Below are 10942 nucleotides of genomic sequence, written 5' to 3' on the forward strand. Positions count from 1 at the left end.
ACTCAGTAAAGTAAAAATGTTTTGCACAAAGACTTGAAGTGTACGGATTCTTCTTAACAATTACAAGTTGATTCTAAATCCTGCACCTCACAAGGATGAGCGGTGATCTTTTACTTTTTTGCTTATCAATGGGCCAGAACTGGAAATATATTCAATGAAATATTCAGATAAAAATTCAAATAATATCATGAGAAGCAATGCGTGTAATCCTTATTACATACGTATGAGAGAGGAGCCATACGTGCTTGAATCCCTCATACTCTAAAGACTGAGCATTCCACCTTTAATAGAACACACAATCTATGAAAATATTATTCAACTAGATAAGGACATGGCCCATACAGATACTACCTTATACACACTGACCGAATCACAAAAGAGTCTGTTTGGAAAGGCTGCTAGGTCAAGTATCGTCCCCACAAAAAAAAACAAAAAAAAAAAACAGGTTATATTTAAAAAAAAAAAAAAAAGAATAAAAAAGACAGTAATTACTAGGTAACCAGCATGACTGCAAATATTCAAGACATTATTACTTCCACCCTGACCACCAAAGCACCAGGTCTGTCACTCCTAATCCTGCGATGCTAGCCACCGTATTAGTACTCATAAAGTCATTTCAGCGCAACAATATAATGACGAGCTTGGTTTATTATGCTGGTGAGCCGAGGGGAGAGGAGTCGAAGGCAGATATGAAAGGTTTCTGAACATGTCCCCTCGGTTTATAAAGGATCACATAAGAAACAATATTCTTTCGCTGCTATTCAGTGCATTATACTAGTGACATGAAATGCTTGTACAATGCCATTAGTCCCAGCAGGCCTATTAGTCTATCATCAGGCAGGAAATTCAATTAAGGATGACCTAAAAAAAAATCCCTTCCTTTCAAGCTTTTCACCAACAGAGGCTTTTGCATTTCAATGGCATGCATGGTGAAACAGTGAGCACATCTTGTGCTTGGTGTGTGTGTGTGTGTGTGTGTGTGTGTGTGTGTGTGTGTGTGTGTGTGAAGAAAAGTGTGCGAGACACTTCTCCTTTTGACGCAAAGGACCTCACAGCGGTGGAGTCACCACCACAATGCCCCCAATATCCATTTCACTGAGTCTCATTAGCACAGTGTCCACGCCATTAACACATCCCTTTGTCTCCTTCATGTTTATGAAATGCACTTATTTCATTTCTTCTCGGCCCACTCGAGAGGCGCACAAATTTACCCATGAAACACTGCCGCTCCAAACACCTCGCTGCTCTACGAGATCTGTGTGGATTCAGCACAGATCCTTCTTATTATCTACCCGCGCGCACACACACATGCACACACGCACACACGCACACACACACGTAAATTGAATTAAAAGGTACAAACTTGATGCTTACCACATCCTGTTTTCACACAAGATAATTAATCAAAGGATTAAAAAAGCTGATGTCAGCAAAACTGTGGTATAGACCATCAGTACAATATGACTCATGGATACATGGATACAGAGCATTCAAGCATTCATGATGCTTTTTTTTCTCTTTCGGTTAATATGGCTGTGTCCTTTGCCTATTAACGGACAAATATCACCATGTGCCAGTATGTATGAAAATAGTCATGTGATATGAAATATTTATCACTGGAAAATAAATTATGTTGAAAGTGACATTCATAAAATGTGTACACCTCGTCTCTCTAATACTCATCCTTAGCCTGACCCATGAAGTTATCGCCTGCTGTTAAGACTCTGCATCTGTTCCCTGGTGGGCTGAATAAGTGCACTGTAAAGTTCAAATGGAAGGTGCCAAAATAGAGGGAGAATTTTGTACCAGTCAGTGGCAAGTTAGTCCTCAATTTGGGTGACATTCGCTCTGATATAAAGCTGTGCAAACAACTACACTACATTGCCTTTAACCGGTGAGGTTTCTCGACAAAATGTCATGCTGTGAATCACATATCAGGTTTCAAGCTAAACATACAGCTGTATCACTTATTTAAGTCCCTTCCCACCCCCTTTACTGTACTCAACAATTCCATGACCCTTTTACTGACAGTCAAGTCACCACATACCAGAAATGACACCGCTATGACCAATCAGCCCTGCATCAGTCATCCTCATGAGTTTTAACAGATAAGTAGTCAACTGATTGCAGCCTAAATTTAACAATAGGACATACAATATGTTAATTAAAAACATACACGTCACTCAAATACAGTATATTAAGAATACACTATTCCCTACTATTTTACCTAAAAACTAATTCATGGAAGAATAATAAATATTTCAAAGTGAAAAAAACGTTATCCATTCCATCTACTACCATTCCAGGAGAAGCAATTCCAGCCTGCATTGAGGTTTTCTGGTATCCATGTGTAATTCTCTGTTCCACTGAGAACTCCATTCAGGCCATTTTGCTGATAGAGTATAACCACAAAAGCGTCTCTCTGGGAACATTATGTCCCATAACTTCAAAGGACATATAAGAAATCTCTGGAATGTTTCAATGAGCAATTGAATGTATTCTGTGTGAATAACTAAATGAAAAGTATAGCGTAGTATAACAGTACATTTGTTTTGTTTGCAGGATACAGCATGTAGCGGTACGACTGAGCAAATCCATAATTTGTCTGTACATATCACCTCTAGATGGATTCAGTTCAATCAGTCTCAGCAGTGGTACCTCACACCATGAGGCCAGTGGAATGAAGGATGGACTCTTTTTTTTCCCCTTCAGACAGATAGAGATCATTTGACACATCTGCTGCACAGTGAGGGACTTCAAAGATTCCCATTCAGCTATGGCTCTTATGATGACCAGTGATGACCAACAAACAACAACCCCTTCCTTTTCTCAATGTGTTGTGAAACTATCCTCCAACGTTCCAAGTTCCCCAGGGTATTGTAGTGCTGTGTGTGCGATATAATCCCTTCAATGCCACCATTCTCCAAGAAACTAGCTATTTTTCTTTTCTTTGCTTCTTCTCCTCTGCTGAGTCAGATCCCAACCATTATCAGACGTCTTCCCAGGGCGCCACTGTCCCCACATGGGCCCAACAATACCTCCTCCAGGAAATAGAGGGGACATCATGTTCAAATGAGTGTGAACTCCCTGGCAGTGTGGCCAATATTTGCCCACGACCTTTCGGAGGCCTTCAGCAGGGGGGGACACAATTTGGTATCAAAGACTGCCATGAACTTCATCATGGCTCCCCCACAGCCTCTGATGAAATAACCGAGAAGACGTTTTAAACTGTGGAGAAAAGGCCCTTCCTCTAGTTACACTAATAGTAGGGACACACTGGATTGCTACAAAAGCAGGGCTTCCTTTTCTTTTCAGCACATATGCAGGTGTGCTACCTTCCTAGGCTCAGATGCAACATAGCTAGATAAAAGCCCTCGACTATTTACGCACAACTTTCCTCTAAATCCTGATCCTCCACAGACACAAAGCATGGTGCCGTGTTTCCGCTCAGTATTTAAGCAGCAAAAGAATCTTTAAATGAGGTCTTCCATGAACTCGGCGAAATGAAAAGCTAACAGCAATACCGTGTCTCCCCCCCCCCCCCCCCCCCCAAACAATGGGCCAGACAATTTCTGAAGTTGAATGTGCAAGAGCGCATAGTAGCCTTGACATCCGAAAATATTATCTACACCGATACAGTGTCTCAGAAAGTGTTTAAAAGAAAGCTTTAACAGGTCTTTGCTGTATGGTTGGGCTACCTACTGGCAAACTGGAGAGTACAGGTCGGGAAAAAAAGACTTGGTCACCTGCTAAATATTTCCCACAGACATGTGTATGACATGGTAGCACTTAGTATCAATGTCTAAGGCAACAAACTGTGCAAGTCACCAAGACTCCGAAGAGGCAGAACACTAAACACGAGTCCCTTGCTAGTATGCGCTGCGGAGAGAGGAAGTTGTTGAATTCCTGATTTCTTACTTTGACTGGAACTCTGTGGTTTGTTTTAGTTACAGCGCTCGACTTTTCTAATGACTGATGAGTTGCATATTGTGCGTCATGAGCTGAGATGAGTGTTCCAGCGTGAGAAATGCTTCCCACAAGCAGGACTGGGGTGGGGGGGGAAGGTTTAGGTGAACACTGCAAGATGGTAGACTGGATCAATAACAAGGACAAAATCCACCATTGATTGTGAATGGAAATAACATCCACATGGCACCTCACTCATACTGTATTTATCAGACTGCTGTAGCTGTTTTTGCCTACTCAGAGTAAATTACATCAATCTTCATGAGCGAGTTGCAAGTTTCCTTTTAACCACATCAAATCAGAGCCAGCCTTCTCTCGCCAGTGCAAAAATATGACCGCATGTCCACAGAGCAAAGTCCTGCTCTGCAAGGCACATGAAATGGGCTGGAAAAATCTCTTTCATTCATCCTCAAGGAAATAGGGCAGCGCTGTTCGAGCCTTTGTGGATGTGAGGCAACAAGCGCTGAGTCATATCGTCCACCAGATCGCAGCGAAACAACTAAGGGAGTTGTGGTTTTGTATTTCTCTCTCATCAGGACGGAGCTACGTCGCCACGCCAGTGAATAACACACAGGCTGCTTCTGTTGTGCTAGATGGCATAAATAGTTTGGCTTTTGCGACGTTCACCAGCACGCAACACTTCTCTAAAATGCCACAGCACTGCTCTCGGTTATAGCGGAGGGTATAGCCCACCAGTCTGGGCAGAATGTCTGCCACGGAGATTTGGATCATTCTGTGGGAGCCATGACAGACGACTCTGGTGATGTCAGCGGTGTCATGCCAGTCCTTTTCACATGGCACTCTCTTTTGGGAAGGATTTACACACTCACACATAGACACAAAAACAACACTGGCAAACAACAAGTGAAAGTGCACCAATGCGGACTCTGCTGAAAAGCCCCATATATGCCCCACAAATCCACACATGCAGTCACACACAAACACACACAGACACACACTTTACCACACCACAACCCTCAACAAAAACAACAACACTACAGATCCACACAGTCCTTCCCTTTTGTGACACAGGGAAAAGGGTGGTGTGTGTGTGTGTGTGTGTGTGTGTGTTGGGAGGGGGGGTAGTTTACCTCAGGGCACAGGCAGAGGGCTGGCCCACCCGCCGCCCTGCCTCAGAGGACGGCCCATTGTTCCTGCGCTCAGCAAACAAAGGCTACCCCCCGTGCCCCCGCCGCTCACCAGGCCTGCTGCTCCATTGTTGCTCTGACCCACCCGCTCCAAAATTTCATTACATATGAATTTTCATTTATTCCCTCCTGTGCTTTTTCTCTCTCTCTCTCTTTCTCTCACCCCCTCTCTCTCCCTCTCTTTCTCTCTCTCTCTCTCTCTCACACACACACACACACACACACACTCACACCCTCCCTCTCCCTCTCTCTCTCTCTCTCTCTCTCTCTACCACTGTTCGAGTTGACTGTTGCAGCCGTTGTTTAGGCATGCTTCCCGTGCCGATGATCAGAGGAGAGGCTGGTAATCGTATATGGCAGAACAGACAAAAACTGATCAAGCAGAGGGAACCTGACACAAATACATCAGTCATGATTAGATCACAGGGGCATTTCCGAGCTTCTTTTCGGGAGGCTTTGGCCATTGACTAAACAGGGCATTGGAGCACCTGAAAAAAAGAGCTACCATGGAGAGCTCTAAACTTTAATCAAACATGAAACATTCTTAAACTTTAGCCAACAAAAAAACTCATGAACAGCATTCACCCCCCTTTCTCTGAGCTTTCCAATAATGAGCGCCTGTGTGCTTTCACAGAGACATTACTGGAATGGTTGACATTTTTGAAGGACAACCTGTTGCTCAACTAAACAGAGACTGACAATGCTGAATCTCCAAAGACACCTGATCTGTAGACGCAAGTGTGCGAGAAATATTTGAGGAATGAATTCATGATGTTGCCAAGATATGTTAATGAATCCTTTCAATAATCAGATGCAATTTTTCACCCCTTTTCATTGCAAAAGAACAGCTAATTAAACCCTCGTAATGAATCACTGGGACACAAAAGCAAGCCCCTTTTGAAAGAGGAATATTTCAATCTACATCCATCCACTACATAACCAGCACGCTAAAACATCTTTGATGTTAAAACATCCAAATTAAGATTTGGTTAATTATAATACTTACAAAAGCGGTCATTTGATATGTGACTTTGTAAAACATAATTATACCAAAATTAAATAAGAAAAAAAACTGCTAATTATGTTTGCATTAATTTCAAGACATTATTTGATAAAAAAAAAAAATTGCAAAAAATGACCAACAACAGCTGTTACTGCTGTACTGCAACCTCAATAAATGGGGAAAAAGACAGACTGATGCAGTGCACACATTATGACCAATGGAACGGACCGATGCATGCTCGGATGCGCTGTGCTGTGTCCAGTGTTTGGTTAAATAGGAGAAAATGGAGGGAAGAGACTGTAAGTGTGTGTGTGTGTGTGTGTGCGTGTGTGTGTGTGTGTGTGTGTGTGTGTGTGTGTGTAATGGTGGGGGAAGGTACAATAAAAGGCTGGTTGAGAGAGAGTAAAAAGTGAAGCGAGAAGATAGTGTGTTAATTCCATCTATGTTGTGGTTTGGCAGCAGTTCTCTCGGTATAAGTACACACAGCAAAGAAGCGCTTCACAGACTCCTCAAAAGTAAGAGGAGGAGAGATTTTCCAACGACACAGCACAGACTGCATGAAAACATTAGAACACCGCTGATAAGCTAAATTAACAGATAGCATAGAGGCATACATGAGCCATATGGTGCCTTGGCTGCTACCGCCTGTTGCTGGCATAACAATGGGCCGGCTAGACAGTGAGTGGCAGAGGCAGTCTCACTAATGCTTGTTCCTCTGAATTTTCCAGGCGGGAAGAGCTGGGGTGAGCACACACACGCGCACACACACACACACACACACACACACACACACACACACACACACACACACACACACACACACACACACGACACACATTTGCATTTTCCCTACAGGTGGATAAGAGTACTAAACCAGATGTCAATACCAGAGAGGGGGCCTGTCTGCCGTCTGTGGTTCAATAAGTCCACAAGCCCTCTGCCTCAACGTCAGAAAAGAACAATACGTGCCCCTTCCCCCATCTTCCCACAATCCTTCATTCCCAGAGGTAACCCAATCTTGCGAGCTTTGCATCTATTCTTTTCTGAACACTAGACCTACAACATCTGTTGATCACTGGGCAACATTTAGGCAAGACACAGTCCAAGGACACTCCACGAAAAAAACAACAATCAACAAGTGAATGTGTTGGAAAGTATTCATGTTCTTCAACACAGAAACTTAAAAAAAAACAGTAAGTTCAGAGATAGTTGTAGGCCTACTGTAATTGGCAGTGAAAAATAATTATGAAAATGAAAGTGCATTCACATTAGAATCTCATTAGGACCTCGAAAAGAAAAATGTTGAGTGAGAAAACTGAAAAATCATAAGCAACTGAATCATAGCTATTTGAAACAAAACTACTCAAAATATTATCATTATTTTTAAACAAGATAGCACATAGCTTTCTTGCATCAAACAAAACAGTTAAATGAGTCGTCGCTATTCAGGATGAAGTTACTCATATATAAAGCAGGGAGGTATGCTCAATGTGACAGATTTCTGTGCAGCAGTAAGGGAAGTCCATCTCGAATATTGACGTAATAACTTGACAGCTAGTGTTTTGTGCGCATAGGCAACAAGAAAAATAATTGTTATAGGCTACTGTTAGCTCTCAAAATAAATAACAATACACAGGTCAACTATAACTTTCATATCACAAAAAAATGTTATACCATACATATAAATGATTAACAATAGCCTTCCTTCACAGTGGACTTTCTACCGCCCAGATTTCATTGACAGAATGCTAGCCTACTTCCCAAAGTAGGCTAACCTGCGCCCATCATTCCGGACCAAACAATCAAGGTCCAACTCAGAAAAGCCATCGCTAAAATGCATACGCTATATACAATAATTTCTAAAGCTGACCAAGAAAAATATATATTTCACTGTTAAAAGAGGAAGTTCAAAGCTCCACTACAATATAAGACAAACGATCACTTACAGTGTGAATTAATTTAGACGGCACTATCAAATCACTGCGTATGGCGATGTAGGCTATTCTACGGGTGCAACAAGTACTCCCAAACGCTTTTGTTAACCTCCGAAGTGTTCAGCTCAGTTCGGCGGTTCCCAGTCAAGGCAAATGCGAACGCGTGAACTAGGGCATTGCCTATGCCAACACGTTTTAGTAAAATTATACATTGATTCAGAGCAATGGGCTTATTCGCATTTCTTCCATTTCTACATTAGCTCAGGACAAATTTCGACAACACAGCCTAGTAACACGACCCCGCTGCAGTGACAATCATTGGCTAGCCCACTCTACAGTGAGTCCTGAACAAAGTGAAAGAGCTTCGACAAAACATGTCGAAATCTATTACTGCTTTGACCGTGCCAATGTACAAAATTCACTGTCCTTTTTACATATATATCAGCCACATCATTCTAGTTTATGCTTCAATCGAATTTAAACATTTTCAGGTCGCAAACAAATAACTTAATAACTTATAAAACAAACTTACCTCAGACACCTAGGTTTATTTATGTTTTGGAACACTTTCGAGCTGTTTGATTAGTATCAGTGATCTGGCTTTCTTAACGGCAATTGCATTTAGAGTGTTTGTTTGTTTGTTTTCTTTTATCAGTCAAGAATGAGAACGTTAATTTTCTCCGTATCTACAGAGATGCGAAGTATGCGCGGAATGAGGGCAAGAATGAAATGAACGCGAAGATTGAGTTTGCAGCTGGGGCGGAGCGAAAGTGGCGTCATCCCAAAACTCCAGAGCCAGCCGAGGGAGGGGGAGGGACCACGGCCATATGAATTACCTCACTGGGGAAACAGTAGGCTCTCTGTAGTAGACTATGGACATTCAAGTAGATCTACTCCGTAAAATATCTTCATGACCTATCTATCAACAGACCTATTTATCTACTTTGCTGAACTTCTTTGATGTCAAAAACCAAGGATAAGATGTCACCCCATAGGCTAAATGTCCCGGTAGTGGATTGGCCTGAGTTATTCCAACAATGTAAACAGAACATTTTTGTTGAGAGCAAGCGAAGTGGAATTCCACGCAGGGTTTTTACATTACGCAGCAAAAACTATTGATTACCTCATTTGTTGGCACAGATCTCAGCCTAGGCTAGTGTATTTACACAAACCGGGGACACTATCGCAGTCTACTTCTGTAGGGGGTGAAACAAGTGATGGTAGGCTACAATTCAATAATCGAGGATCCTTCCTATCTTGCCTCTGGACAGACTCCCAGCCCCTACTCAGAGAGGGAGCGACCTCGGGCTACGAGATAATATGAAAGTCGCCATCTAGCGGTTTTAATATGGTGATATTTCAGTGGCTGAAATGGGGGTGGCAGAGGATAATACACTAATGCTTTTGCATGAAAAGCTCTCAGGATTTCGGTGATTGCACCACAGAGACTTGGAGTCATTTCAATGCTGCCTTGACTTAGGCTATACCTTGTCGTTGGTATTTGTTTCCCCCGGCAATAGAAATTCACTTATGTTTTATTATTACATTGTAATAATTTCTGAGCGAGGGTCAAGTGAGGAGAATGCGCACAAGACGCGGATCAATATCGCTGGCTCTGAATTGAATGCAACATTTCCCATCTTGGTTGGATGATATAGCCTCGGCCTAGACTAGCCTACTGTAGGCCTACATCTAGTTTCAGGGTGTGATCGACGACATTTGGCGGTGCTAACTTTCCATTGAGTCCATTGTTTAACCGTTACTTCAATCTAACCGGTTAATTGGTGGGTATAGGTTGGTGGGAGGAGGGAAAAAATCAATATTTCCATTAAGAATGAAAACAGAAAAATGGAGGAGAGAAGAAGGGCAGAGAGCGAACATAATTGGCCATGAAATAGCCTAACTGGGAGGTGTGTTAGGCCTCTAAAGGCACTTCTTGCTCTCACCATAAGTGACATGTAATTGTTGCAGACTTCAACATGTTGGTCTCACGATAGGCTAGCCTACTTCTTTAAAAGCATGCGAAGAATACTTCTAAATGTATATATTTTTTCAGACGGCCTCTCTTTCTCCCCTCAGAGAATTAAGCATTTATCATTCGTCTGCTTGATTCAGGGTTAATGGAACTATGTAGCCTACTATGGAGTTATTCAGAAGAATGTTGTGACAGCAATACCGAGGTAATCTCTCATTGTTATATTGCCTATGATGGATTTCCAAGGCCAATGTAATGACAATAAAACGTTGCCAGTAGCAAAGACTGTTTAGTCAGGTAGGGTAGGCTACTAAAGAAAACTGAAAGCACAAAACGTTTAAAGATGATGTTATAGAGCATATGTTTTTTTTTTTTTTTTTTTTTTTTTTTTTTTGTTTTGTCAAGTCCCATGGTGGGCACTGTCCAATACAAAATAATACGCATATTTAATTATTGTCCCCTTGAATGAGTATGAGGGTTGAGTGCATTTGTTTGCATACACAAACTCACACATAAGCCCCTTTCACATTCAGAAACGATACATTAGCGTTTAAGAAATAGCGGGTTCAGGGGATTTCGCAATGTGAAAGGTAGACGTGTTCTGGTCCCGGGGTTGTCTGAAGCCGGTTTCAGAGGCGAGTTATGGGAGGCGTTGCCTAGCAGCACGTCACACGCAATTTGGGAGTGAACAATGACGTTAAGCATGCCTTGGACCTCGGAGATAAACTGATAAACACAACTGTCATGCTAGTTCTACGTGGTTTAGCTTCCAAATGATGGCGGGCCACTTGTTATGTTATGTGAATGCCAAATGAGGTCCTTTTGTCTGTCGAAGTCATATTTCAGTGTGCTGAGTCCTGAACAACTTCTGCTCTGACAGTTAGCTCGTTGGCTAGTTAGCTATCATTAGGCAAAC

At 42.2% G+C, this 10942-nt stretch overlaps 1 protein-coding gene across 1 annotated transcript in view; it reads right to left on the reverse strand.

Moving 5' to 3' along the window:
- Positions 1-8785, reverse strand: part of tead1a (TEA domain family member 1a) — a 42448-nt gene extending 33663 nt beyond the window's left edge. Inside the window, exon 1 of the mRNA XM_062547304.1 lies at positions 8584-8785. The gene's annotated coding sequence lies outside the window, so the exon portion shown is untranslated. The remainder of the gene's footprint in view (positions 1-8583) is intronic.
- Positions 8786-10942: the final 2157 nt, after the last annotated feature.

This window comes from Sardina pilchardus, chromosome 10 (assembly GCF_963854185.1).
Source record: "Sardina pilchardus chromosome 10, fSarPil1.1, whole genome shotgun sequence".
Taxonomy (NCBI): Eukaryota; Metazoa; Chordata; class Actinopteri; order Clupeiformes; family Clupeidae; genus Sardina; species Sardina pilchardus.